This window comes from Amblyraja radiata, chromosome 34, assembly GCF_010909765.2.
Source record: "Amblyraja radiata isolate CabotCenter1 chromosome 34, sAmbRad1.1.pri, whole genome shotgun sequence".
In the NCBI taxonomy this organism is placed as follows: domain Eukaryota; kingdom Metazoa; phylum Chordata; class Chondrichthyes; order Rajiformes; family Rajidae; genus Amblyraja; species Amblyraja radiata.
This window is the reverse complement of record NC_045989.1, coordinates 4,957,771-4,970,771: the sequence shown is the minus strand read 5'-3', so window position 1 is coordinate 4,970,771 and position 13,001 is coordinate 4,957,771. Positions and strand designations below refer to the sequence as shown.

Below are 13,001 nucleotides of genomic sequence, written 5' to 3'. Positions count from 1 at the left end.
AGGTGCAGGAGTAGGCCATTCGGCCCTTCGAGCCAGCACCGCCATTCAATATGATCATGGCTGTTCATCCAAAATCAGTACCCCGTTCCGGCTTTTCCCCCATGTCCCTTGATTCCCTTAGCCCTAAGAGCTAAATCTAACTCTAATCCCCGTTTCATGTCCCAAACATTAACCCAAATTCACCATTAGATTTTGAAAATGTTGATTTCAAACGCAATTTCGTTCCAGGCCCAGTGTCAATTGTATGTTAGAGTAACAACATTTCATGAGGGCGGACATGGTCAAATCTTCAGTAAGTCCGACAACCAGATGCCATTATGGACATATCTCGGTCATTTTAAGCGTACACGCTACCCGTATAATCAAACATGGATACAAAATGCTGGAGTAAACTCAGCGGGTCAGCCAGCATCTCATGAGAGGAGTGGGTGACGTTTCGGGTCGAGACCCTTCTTCTCGACCCCGTTCCTTCTCTCCAGAGATGCTGCCTGTCCCCCTGAGTTACTCCAGCATGTTGTGTCTATCTTCGGTGTAAACCAGCATCTGCATCTACAGTTGCTTCCTACACATCCGAGTAATGAAACATATCCCTGCCTGGAAATAAATAGCTGTCCTTTGAAGAGAAAATCGTAAAAGCGCTCTCGGCATCTCCCCAGGCGGATGAACACACACACTACCAACCTGTGCGATATAGTTTCAAGGTGTGTCGGGGCGGTGTTCCTGGGAATGCTGGTCATACAACTAACGTCCTTGCCTCAAAGTCATCCTAAAAAAAACCCTCTATACCTATCCAACAACGTGGGAATAAATGGATGGGAAGACTTATAGATCGTTGAATCTGGGGGGGGGGGGGGGGGGGGGGGTGTTTGAGAGGAGCGGTGAGTCCTGATCGAGGTTGGAAACCAAATGAATATTTAGTGCGCTTTCATGCATTGACCCATGTGAAACCTTTATCAGGGTCCCTCGTCCCACAGCGGAGAGACTCGTTTCCCCCCTCCTGAGAAATGTTCAGAAGTATAAATGTGACGTGCGTGCTTCTGGCTATTGCCATTGTGCCTCATATTGGTCTGTTTATTTATAAGTACACATGGAAACTGGAAATTTAAATTGTTAACATGTAATTAGTGTTATCCGGGGAAAAAAACAGGGGGTGATACCATCAGGCGAGCATAGAGTGAAAATTAGCAAGAGTTAAAGTCATTTTTGTTTCGACCAGCGGAGGTGGAATGGTTGGGTGATGACTGAGTTGAGTGGGTGACATCTCGGTGTCTCGCCAACACCGGGGCAAATGGGCCCAGAGTCTCGCCTTGTGTCAAGATTGAGGTTCAACCTCCGGGGCAAAATGCTCGATGTAAAGGCGCTTCACACCACCCTGTGAACAACTACACATTTCCACAACGTCAAATCTCCGTAAAATTTAACTTGGTGGCAAATTTATTCCCATTTTGACTCTGGTTTATATTAGGTACACAAAAATGCTGGAGAAACTCAGCGGCTGCAGCAGCATCTATGGAGCGAAGGAAATAGGCAACGTTTCGGGCCGAAACCCTTATATTATCTCTTCATTAAAACACCTTGAAATAATGTCACGACATGGTGGTATTTAATTTTTAAGGGGGGGGAAGTGCTTTGGACCCACTCTTGGTATTTCACTGAGTACATTTTTATTTTTATTATATTTTTATTTACAATAATTTATAATTTTTAAGATCGTATGGCTGGCGTTATAATCCAAGAAGGGGTTTATATTTAGATTTAAAAAAATAATTTATAAACATTAACCATTTTAATTTAAAGTAAGAATGGGAAATTATCAGATGTGTTTGTATGCAGTGTGTGTTAGTTCAAAATGCCAATCTGTTTTTCTGTAATGGGACGGGGGGGGGGGGGGGAATAAGGCGAAAGTGAGACAGCGAGGACTTGTCGCAAAGTGGACACCTCATTAGAATTCAGGACCATGTCACTGTGCCGTTTGAATGGAGAGCTCCCGATGTGGTCTCCCTGCGTTTGGAAATGGGAACCAAAGCCCCCTTGACAGCCCCCGCCTCTTTTCACGACAAAATAAAGAAGGCGAAGAAAGTTGTTGTTATTTCTGCTCCACTTCACCGTTCCTAGATACCTAGAGACCGACCGTCGGCAGCTGCCGGCGCTGCCTGAAAAGTGACCAAATTATCGAGAACTTGACCTCTTAAAGGGGCCAGACTAAAGCCCAATCTCAAAGTCTGGAATGCTAATCAGCCTGCACATTCCGCGCCGGTTGGGTTTGTGAGTGTAATCTAATAAAGGAATGTTTAATCTATTTAAGGCAAATGGCTGTACCTCGCGTTAAACCATCGCCCACAGCCCTGAGATTTGCACAACAGATTTTAAGACGTCTAGGCAGCGTGCTCTCTTGATGTAATGAGATAAAAGGGGAGAAAAGCGTTTCAACATTTTATTCTGCTGTCCCTGCTGTCTATCTGTTCCGCTTCAAAAATGAGTTCAAGTCGCATGATAATTAGCGTAACAAAAAATCAACAATGTCCCCGGAATGGAGGGACTTTTAAAGGAAGATTTGTTCATTTGATAGAAAGGGACATTACTCACGTCGTTTCGCGGCCTGTGGTGGTCGTATTGTCTCCAGTCGATCTGATGACTGTGACCGCGAGTTTTCTTTTCTGATTCTTGGCGTTTCTGCTCGCCGTGTGACCGCTCTTCCTCTCCCCGAAGCTGTGGAAGTGGATTCTACTTTCGGTTATCTAGCTTTATGATAGATCAGTTATACTCATACAGCTAGATAACCAAAGACAGAGGCCAACTTCCGCCCTGCGTCTCGGGCGGTGCGAGAGAGGTCAAGAAGATGTGTGTTGTTTTTTTTCTCTCTCCTTTCCCCCATCTGTCATCAAATAAGGAAGAGAAAATATCAGCAGCGAGCTAGTGGCGGCTCCTCGCAAATTCCCTTTGCCAGCATGTCTGCAGGTTCTGAGCGGGACTCGCTGAGCATGTTTGCATTCAATTCCTGATCTGCCCTGACTCTCCCACAACCAAGATTGAACGCTCTCTTTCTCTCTCTCTCTCTCTCTCTCTCTCTCTCTCTCTCTCTCTCTCTCTCTCTCTCTCTCTCTCTCTCTCTCTCTCTCTCTCTCTCTCTCTCTCTCTCTCTCTCGTTCTCGCTCACATACACACAGAGACACAAACACTGTCATATGAACACAAACACACACACACAGAGAAATACACACACACACACACACAGACACACAGACAAACAGCCACACAGCCACACACACACTGACAGACACACACCCACGCACAGGATCCACTGCTATTCACATGCTAATTGGTCTTTCGTTGCTGACGAAACCACATCGGCAGCCTATCCCTGCTTTCTACCGGCTTTATTCAAATCACGAGAAATTCCCGCCTTTTCGGTTTCAGAAATCACCTCTTTATTCAGATTGCATCTGTCACCATTCAGTGTCTTAACTCTCTGAGCGAAAGGGATATCCGAGTAAAATGATTCTCCCAAATGGAGCAAAACGGGACAAGTGAGGAAATCCACAATTTGCAATATCAGGAATATGTTCCAAGCCAATCGTGAGTCGGGGGCCAGAGGTGGGAGATTTCAAATTAAACCCAAACCTCCATTAAATATTAAATGAAGTCCTTTCTCAAACCCAGCCATTGACACAATCATTTTTTTCACTATTTATTAGCTGACCCGTCCAAAAAAAAATATTTAGCGCATCTGACTCCGAATAATGTTACTTGTCCCACTGAGTATTGAAGTAGGTGAATTATTTCGGTTTGGGGTTCAAACTGCTGCTGAATTATAATCAAGCTGCATTGTTGTATTTTTCCCCATTTTTATTTAATTGCTGCAAAATCGACTTATTCGCACATTTCATAATCCATACAATGAAAGTTCCCTGCGAATCTCCGCCGTTTATTTCATTGCTTCCCGCTATGGCGGCACGAAATGTCAGGATGGGGTTTGCGAATGGACTTTACTGGAGAAATGAACATGCTCGTTATACACGGTTTGCAATTATTGAGCAGCAGGCTTGAATTCCCTGCGGAAACCCCAGAGTTCGCCTGTAAAAAAAAAAGCTTACTCAAAAATAAAAATCGTCAAACTACAGTCTAAATCCATGTACTAGGCACTCGTTTTCAAACCGGGCAATTAGCGTAGATTTCTTTCACAAAGTGAACCCGGTTTGTTTGTTCAACATCCGCCACAATTTAAGAGGGAAACGGAAACAAAATCGAATGCCTTTAATTACACCTCATTTGCGTATTCCTAGGTTTCATCTTAATAATAATAATAATAAGCTGTATGACATTTTGGTTAAAATAAAAGCCAAACACACAGTCCCCGGTTTATCCTGTATTTACTGCCTATGCCAACAATCCCTGGTTTCAATCATCATACGGAAACTATCACCAACATGGGAATATTGCACCAAAACTGCACAATATAGTGTGAAACATACATTTTTATTTTCCGCATTCAGACAGATCTGATTCAGATGTTTTTGTTTCATAATTAATTCACGTGAGAATTAGGTATTCTTGCGCGCTGTTTTGAAGTTAAAATGACGTATGGAGATGGAAGCGGGAATTTTTACTGATGGAATAATAATTCGAAAATTAAGGCCACAAATGTACAGGATTTTAGTTACAGAAGATAAATACATTCACGTGTTAACAATATGTTGCCCAATATTAGATGGTTGGGGTTTAACCCAGGATTAGTGAAAGAGTGATTAATATCGCTTAATTTTTGTTTTATTTCAAGTCTTGACGACACCAAAACGTCAAATCGTGTAAATACAGGCGAGGGATTAATAGCAATTACCATCCAGTTTGCGTCATAGCCTTTCTTGACTCTATCTCTCGTTCTTGAAGACTTTAAGATCCAGTACTAAGGCAACATTAGAAAAGTAGGAGGGGTTTCTGTAATTCTGCAGCGTGTGTAGAATGGCGATAATCAAATTGCTACTTCGAAATCAAAAATGGATCTTTGATATTAGCTTTTGATATATATATATAGTATTATATATATATGGTATTATATTCCAAAAGTTACATCTGTGTGTGCACATATAAAAATGAAACAGCTATTGTACATTTCATTTTTCATATAATATATATTATGTTTTATATATATATAGATATATACAATAACAGTTTCATTTTTATATATGCACACACAGATTTAACTTCTGAAACATAATATTTGATCGATTGTCAACATCAATACATAAGTAACTATATTTTCAATAGGAATTTTTCCACAAGATATGTATGTACACGTTGCATTGATATCCAATGAACTAGTTGGGCAGACAAAGCGTCTTTTGTGTTTTAATGTACAGGGAAACGAGTGAAAGATACTCTTTCATTTGCCAGCATTGTTCTAAATCGCTATTTAGCACATTTGAGCATCTGATTTAATTTAATTAACGCCTCGGTTTAATTTGGTGATTGGGATTCTAGATTCCTTTATAATAGGAAATCCTACGGTTAGAAAAATATATACACGCACCCAGATGTAAACATAGATACATTTTCCGTCACTCCTGCGCTCCATCACGCTTTCGCGTGCCTTCGTTTTAACTCAAATCATGGAAATGCCACAACATTCACAATGGGAATTAAAATAATTAATGCATTTTAAATTTAGTGCAGCTAAATGATTTGTTTGCACTCAATTTAATTTGGAGGAAGAGAGATAGCAACATCGAGTAGTCCTCGCCCCACCACACCTCCAGCACACTACAGGCCCTACAAGGCACAAGGTCTTTGAGCACTTTATCCATTATTCCATCATACAACCCAACATTTTATTTTCTACTCCTGCCTTCAAATCAGGATTTTGAGGACTATTGCAAAAATAAGTTTTCTGTTTTGAGTCTAAGGATTTCGAAAACAAGTGCTTAAACGTAAAGACAAACTCCCTGGTGTGAGTGATACCCTCCTTGACTCAATATTATCCGTTTAATTTATCCCACGAAATATATACGAATTATCTCAAAATAACAATATTTGATGGTCATTTTATAGGAAAGAAAAAATCTGTATAAAATGATTCTGGGCTATCTTTTGAAAAGACTCCATCTGGTTGCCACAATTACTAAAGCTATTTTAATATATTCTGTGCATGACGCCCACTGTTCAAATCCGATTATACTGATTTGTCCCATCGATGTCTAAATCCGAAATAGTTTGCCTTTTTCGCAAGGCTGGGTTCAACAAAACAGACCTGTCCGATTTGAATTTGTTTTATTGATAGGGTTAGGTGGAAATGGTTTGTGCCGAAACATCAGGAACTTTTTGATGCAGTTGCCTTAGGTCGAGGCAAGGATCCTCTGTCTATAGGTGAATATCCCTATGTCTATAGGTGAATATCCCAGTAAAGATGCCTCCTGTGTATTCTAACCCCATGGTCGTGGGGTCATTTCTGTCTAGATTGAATACAGCCTGACCTCTTTATTTACATTTTAAAAACACAGTGATTTATTTTTCAGTATTTCTGAAGCAGACCAATAATTTAAATTCTTAAAATTGTGGGTTTATTTAATTGACTCCCCACTGGAATTGGTAACTAACCACATAGAAACTTTGCAATTTCAATACCTGACCAAATTACATCGGGTGATTTGATAGCTATCAATCAGGCAGTCACTGTCGCTACATTTCCCCCCTAAAATATCGAAACTGTCGTGTAAACAACTTTGTTCCACCCAAGTGAAAAAAATCTAAATTGCCTAAACTACGATACTTCAAGTTAAACAATTAATGCATTCAAAGTTAACAGCTCCAAAAACAATTCGTACATCTCAACCAACCAGAGGTTTCGAACAGGGCAGCGTTTGAAACAAGATTCATATTGAAGTTCCCTCTAAAGTAAAATACAAACGAACAATGATGATGTGTTTTTGCAAAATCAAATAGGGCGCTGCATGAATCAAATGTCCGCAATGCTTACAACTGCAGTGTATAACGTGTAATATCCAGCAAACAGAAAACAATGCCCCTGCTATTGCCAGTATCAAGTATTAACCCTAAAATGTTTATTTTGTGCTCTATGTTGTACAATTGACGTTCATTCATTTTTTCCATATTAGAAGATTCCACTGTGATTTTAAAAATATTTTTTTCCTAAATTGTTTTTAAAATTTGGATTATTATGCTAAAGAACACAGAATAGTACATTATTTCATAATGTTTGAAATCCACGTAAGGTGCTAAATATTCTAAAATATAATCGGTTAGATACACGAATTGTTGCTTTAAATGGCCGATTTTTTTCTGACTGTTTATGTTATTCGGTGCAATGTTTTAGCAGAACCAGGAGGACATTATAATTATTATGATTCACCTTATAAAGAATATTCTTATTCAATACATTATTTTAATTGTGAAGACCAGCGTTTGGATGGAATCGACCAGAAAGACTCTAATGGCATTGTGTCTGATGATGAACTTGCAACATGAATTTTGATCATATCATATAGATTTATTTTTATTTGGAATCTAAAATTACACGGATGTCAAAAAAAGAGCCAATACGATTTAAATGTGTTAGCGTCCAAATATAACGTGTGCGAACTGAACCAAGAAAATAAATGGGGAAATTGTACCAACGTTTTGGATTGCCAAAAACTATAATGCTGGATTGCTATAACTCCCCTATAATGTTGCTCTCGTCAAAATAACATTACACAAACTGGTTTAGCAGAAATTCAGACCACGAAAGAGCTACACGCCGACTGTTATGTGGGTCAAATCTGGCATGCCAACTGCAGGACTAATTCCAAGAAAAATCGAGTCATTAAGCAATATTTGTTTAAGAAAAACGAAACTCTGGTCCCTCCACTCCTTGTCAAATCAAGAACACCATTGTCCAGATAATGAGATGTTTTATTATTATCAATATTGGGTCCAATATCATTGTGAACACTCTTCAAAAGTACCTCAATGGCCACAATATGCCATGGAGTGTTTGTGATATCATTAAAGGCGCCATATAAATGCAAGTCCTCCTTTAATAACAGTATTTAAAAGACAATATCACGTCACTAAATACTCTACAAAAAGGCAGGCACCTTTAAATGAATTGGAATTTATTTTTTCATAAATGGAAGAAAGTTGTTGTTTGATAAATGTTGATAACCCCTTAAATTTACATTTAGGGTGAAAATATTTCCCATACAAAGTGAGTGCATCCAGATAACTTCACGTGAGTGTATATGTGTGTAGACATGTGTGTGTGTGTGTATGTGTGTGTTTGTGTGTGTGTGTGTGTGTGTGTGTGTGTGTGTGTGTGTGTGTGTGTGTGTGTGTGTGTGTGTGTGTGTGTGTGTGTGTGTGTGTGTGTGTGTGAATGTATGTGTGTGTTTATCTGTGTGTGTGTGTGTGTGTTTGCGTGTACACTTGCCATAATAAACTGCAGTTATATGTATAGGTATTTCTGTGTGGAAGGTACATAATTTTTGCAGATATATATGGTTGCATATGTGCGTGGAGGTGCAATTCCAATGAGGGACTACATAGAGAAATACAACCGTGTTCATATTCTATTACATCTATTCATATTTTGTTGCAGATATATATTATATAGTTATGCCCTGTGCACATGGAGTGGTCTGTAGAAGTATATGCCCCCGCCCCTCGATAAAAGAACTGTTTGATAAAGAATACTTGTGTCATGTTACACGATGTCAGGTGTTAAAGGGATTAACGTTCTACGGGGTTAAATGTCAGGACGATTGACATCTTCTTAAGATTGACACCAACTACCGCAGCGCGGGGTGATTTTGCTCAGTTCCATCTTTGGAAAAAATAATGTAAATCATTTTCAGTGTCGAAGCAGATTGTGGTTGCTGCTTGATTCTTAGAGATGGATAAATGCAAACGCAGGCTCTCCCTCTCTCGTTATCTGAACCAAGAGCGCTGATTGCAGTCCTTGCTGTAAATGGTCCCGTTCCTATAAGCAAACCCCTATTTCCAATTAGCCTGGGTGGGTATTAACCATTCTACATTAACACAAAATCCATACGTCCTGAGCAGTTGATATTATAGGCCTCCGTGGTGCGTTTAAAGATGAGGAATATCTCCCGAGCGATTTGCGTGCGCGTTGCACATTACCATGTCATAATGCAATGGATGGGCAGAGAGCTTAAAGAGATATATTGCACTGTACCTCAACTTAACACATATCTGTTTTTTTTTAAATCTTTACCCGGAGGGGTTTATTTACAACAACCCTTAGCAGAAATCAGGATTCGCTTTTGCCCCCCCCCCCCCCCCAACAAAAGTTTGCATTAAAACCCTGCTATTTCCAAGCCACGCACAGTATGAATTCGCCAATGAATGTTTCAAATGTATAAACGCATCAAGCGAGAGATAATCAGTTCACAGCAGAATGAAATAATGACGTTGTGAAACAAACACGGATGCAAGTGTACGTACATTACGTCTGACGTACTTTCTTTATAATTATTACGTTATTTCTAGTAAAACCTCGAGTAACCTATGCATTTGAATGCCCTCCAATATTCCTCTTGTAATTACTGTAATGCCTGCATCCCCAGCACAAAGCGACCACAACATACACGGAAGGCTTATCAGAAATTGGCTCAAAAATGGTGGTGCCAGTCAGGATTGTGATAATGTAGCATTTCTCCATTATTTATAGCTGATACTAACGGAGCCAGTTTACTCCCAACGGCCCATCCTGACTGAAATGTAAGCAGTGTCTAACTCTCAACGTGTCTGCTCCGTTCCAATTACCTACAATTATTCTTCCGTACGTTCAAATCAAATGGTGTCAGAAATAAAAACGAAGGCCGAAGACAAGTTGATATAACGTTTTGATTTCTATCAACAATTACAATATTTTGTTTTTAAAGAAGTAAAACGCAAAAGGAAAGGTTCGACCACTTCAAACAATTGAGCTGAAATTAAAATATAACAAACTGGGGGGAGAGGGAGGGGTAACACAGAACAAACTAACATTGACACTCAGTCAAGTAAGGTCAGAATATAACTCACACCGTGAAAATAATCCAACATGATTTAATTCCAAACCTTAAATCCAACCGAAACCAATATCGAAATGACCCCCAAGGCCCGCGATCACATAAATGAAATTGTACCTAGATTTATTTGGCTTCAGCCGATGCCATCCAGGAATACATTGGCCGTGCTAATGCGAATTTCCTTTTCGGAATTCCGAAGGTGGGATGGCATCAGCGGCGCGATGGATAAGTTGTAATCATGAGGTCTGGCCGTTTCTTATAATTGCCACAATAATGTTATGTGGGAGGGCGGGGGTGGGGGGGGGGGGGGGGGGGGCTGCTGGTGAGTGGTGGGTGGGGGGTGGAGAATGAGCGAGGGGGTGGGGATGAGGAGGTCCAGCTGAAGAAAGTCACTACCTTCCCATCCTCTGCATACACTTGGCAGTGAACTGCGGCGTCAGCGCCGAGAAGAATAGAGCAGCGCTGATGACTGTGGCCTTGCCCCCCCCCCCCCCCCCCCCCCCCCCGAGTCAGAGATGAGGGGAGGGAGGGGAGGGTTAGGGAGGGATGGGAGGGGAGGGGAGGGAGGGATGGGAGCGAAACAATGAAAAGGTGCCTCACGGCAGCCTAGTTACCATGAATAATGAGCCGGGATGGGTCATGCATGCAATACCCACCAAGTTTAACGCCGCTTCCATGGCCTAGATCGCCGACACATGTTCAGTCGCGGCTCTAACTTTAAACCTGCCTGCGTGATGCGAGGTCGCTCCCCCTTCTCGGGCTCTGATTCATCCCCCAAACTTTAGGCAGAAAGCGCATGGGGGATTTTCGCGCGGAGGAGCCGGCGAGATGGAAGGAGAGTCGGCGGCGGCGGCGGCGAAGCAGCGAGCATTGCGCCGGCAAATGGTCGCTCCCTAGATACCGATCCTACTCCTGGAAGGATCCTGGAGGCTGCATCCCGAATGCCGGCGATGGGAGAGGGGTGGGCGGTGGGGGAGTGGGATGGATGGGGAGGTGGGGGGGGGGGGGGGGGGGGGGTGAAGACCGGCGGGGAGCTGCTGGCTTCGTCCCTCCTGACCGGTACCTACCCGCCGACGTGAGATCAGCCTCTCGCTCTGCGTCTGAAGACTCTGTGGCCGCGTCTCTCCAAATCTCTCCAATCTCCAAGCTTCCTCCTGCGCAGACCCGCGCTGACGTCAGCCCCAGCACTAACCCACACATCTCAACCACGGCCACTTGTTCCAAGAGGTGGGGGCTCTGGAAGCGCCACCCCAACGCTACGCCAATGACTCCCCCACCAAAGCCGTCTCCTTCAACATCACCTTCAGCCAGCAACTGTTCCCACCACATCTCTCAGCTCATTTCACCCCGGAATCTCTCCCCCCCCCCCCCCCCCCCCCCCCCCCCCCCCCCCCCCCCCCCCCCAATTAAGTTCAGCTAACGTTCTTTACACAACAGCCAGCTACCGGCTCGCTACAACTCACACAGCGCGGGCAGGTCTACATTTCCACCGCTTTCACAAATGGCATCGGGTTTTTCTCTGCCTGTTTTTAACAATTTCACATTTTCACTCCTCCCTTACCGGCATTTTTTTCATTTTCAAAGCCGTCGCTTACAAATCACCATCTTTCATCGCAAAAATGTGATTAAAATGTGTTCCAAATGCGGGATGTTTCAGGTGAATGGTGAACCTGACTGCATAAATTGCTCGGTTCATGACAATGTCTTACTTCCCAGGTCTTACAACTCAATAAGTTTAATAAAATCTCAGCTATGGCGAGAGGGGAAACCCAGCCCTCCTCTAAACTTTGTATTTTGTGTTTAATTGTACTTTGTAATGTGGTGAAGGGTCTAGACCCCGCTCAGCCTGAATGGGAAGACAAAAGTCTCTCGCCCTCGTCTGGGATGTGTTGCCAGGGCACAAGGTTGCCGCCTCCCGTGGTCCACAAACGGACAGAAGCAGCGGGGAAGAGACCGCCGCATGAACTTGACAGCAGGAGAGGCCATCAATCTGATAGTCGACAGCTCAAGTTCATTATCACCCGCCATCCCACCGTCTCTGCTCATTTCAGCACCTCTCTCTCTCTCCCTCTCTCCCTCGCTCGCTCGTTTTCTCCGCCTCCACGCCCCTCTCTCTCTCTCTCTCTCTCTCTCTCTCTTGCTCTCCCCTCCCCCGCCCTATCACCTATCTTTCTTTATAACTCTATCTATCAAGACATCGTTTATATCTCTATCGATCTGTATACATATCTGCATCTTTCTCTCTCTATCTATCTATCTATCTATCTATCTATCTATCTATCTATCTATCTATCTATCTATCTATCTATCTATCTATCTATCTATCTATCTATCTATCATCTATCTATCTATCTATCTATCTATCTATCTATCTATCTATCTATCTATCTATCTATCTTGTATCTCTCGCGCTCTCTATTATATATGCATATATATATATATATTCTGACGTTGCGAAATTGATCCTTGATTTAGATCCTTTACATTTTCTTTTATAACAATGTAAATTCGCTTGAAAATCCAATAATATTGTAAATAGGTCAAATAAAATCCAATGTTATTTCTTATATTGGATAGAAGGGACTTTTAAATCATGCGAATTATATTTTAGGGAAAATCATGTATGTAATGTGAATCAAAAATAATGAAAACCAGATTAATACCAAAATAATATGTCATTATATTCAATCCCACCAATTTTTTCCTTTATATATTTTAGTTTCCAACATTTCTTAAGACAATAAGTTTGCCGAGAGTTAATTTTATCCCAATTAATTCCAGAGTCCGACTTGCGCAGTTCGCTGATCACCAATCCCGCGCTTCCTATTGAATTACATTTGCTTCATTACTCCTGAAATAACCACGCCAAGGCAACTTTAGCCCCAACATTTTCTCACACGCTAGATTGGAGGAGCGGGAGCTGCTCGATTGCATTTTTTTCCCTTCTCTTGCCTTCGCCACCGAAGCTGGCGTACG

The 13,001-nt window shown here is 42.0% G+C and overlaps 1 long non-coding RNA gene across 2 annotated transcripts in view; it reads right to left on the bottom strand.

The window, feature by feature from the left end:
* LOC116991659 overlaps window positions 1-13,001 on the bottom strand; it is a 110,918-nt gene that overhangs the window by 96,323 nt on the left and 1,594 nt on the right. For both annotated transcript variants that reach the window (XR_004416860.1, XR_004416859.1), the window contains exon 2: window positions 2,587-2,875. This is a non-coding gene — a long non-coding RNA (uncharacterized LOC116991659). The remainder of the gene's footprint in view (window positions 1-2,586; window positions 2,876-13,001) is intronic.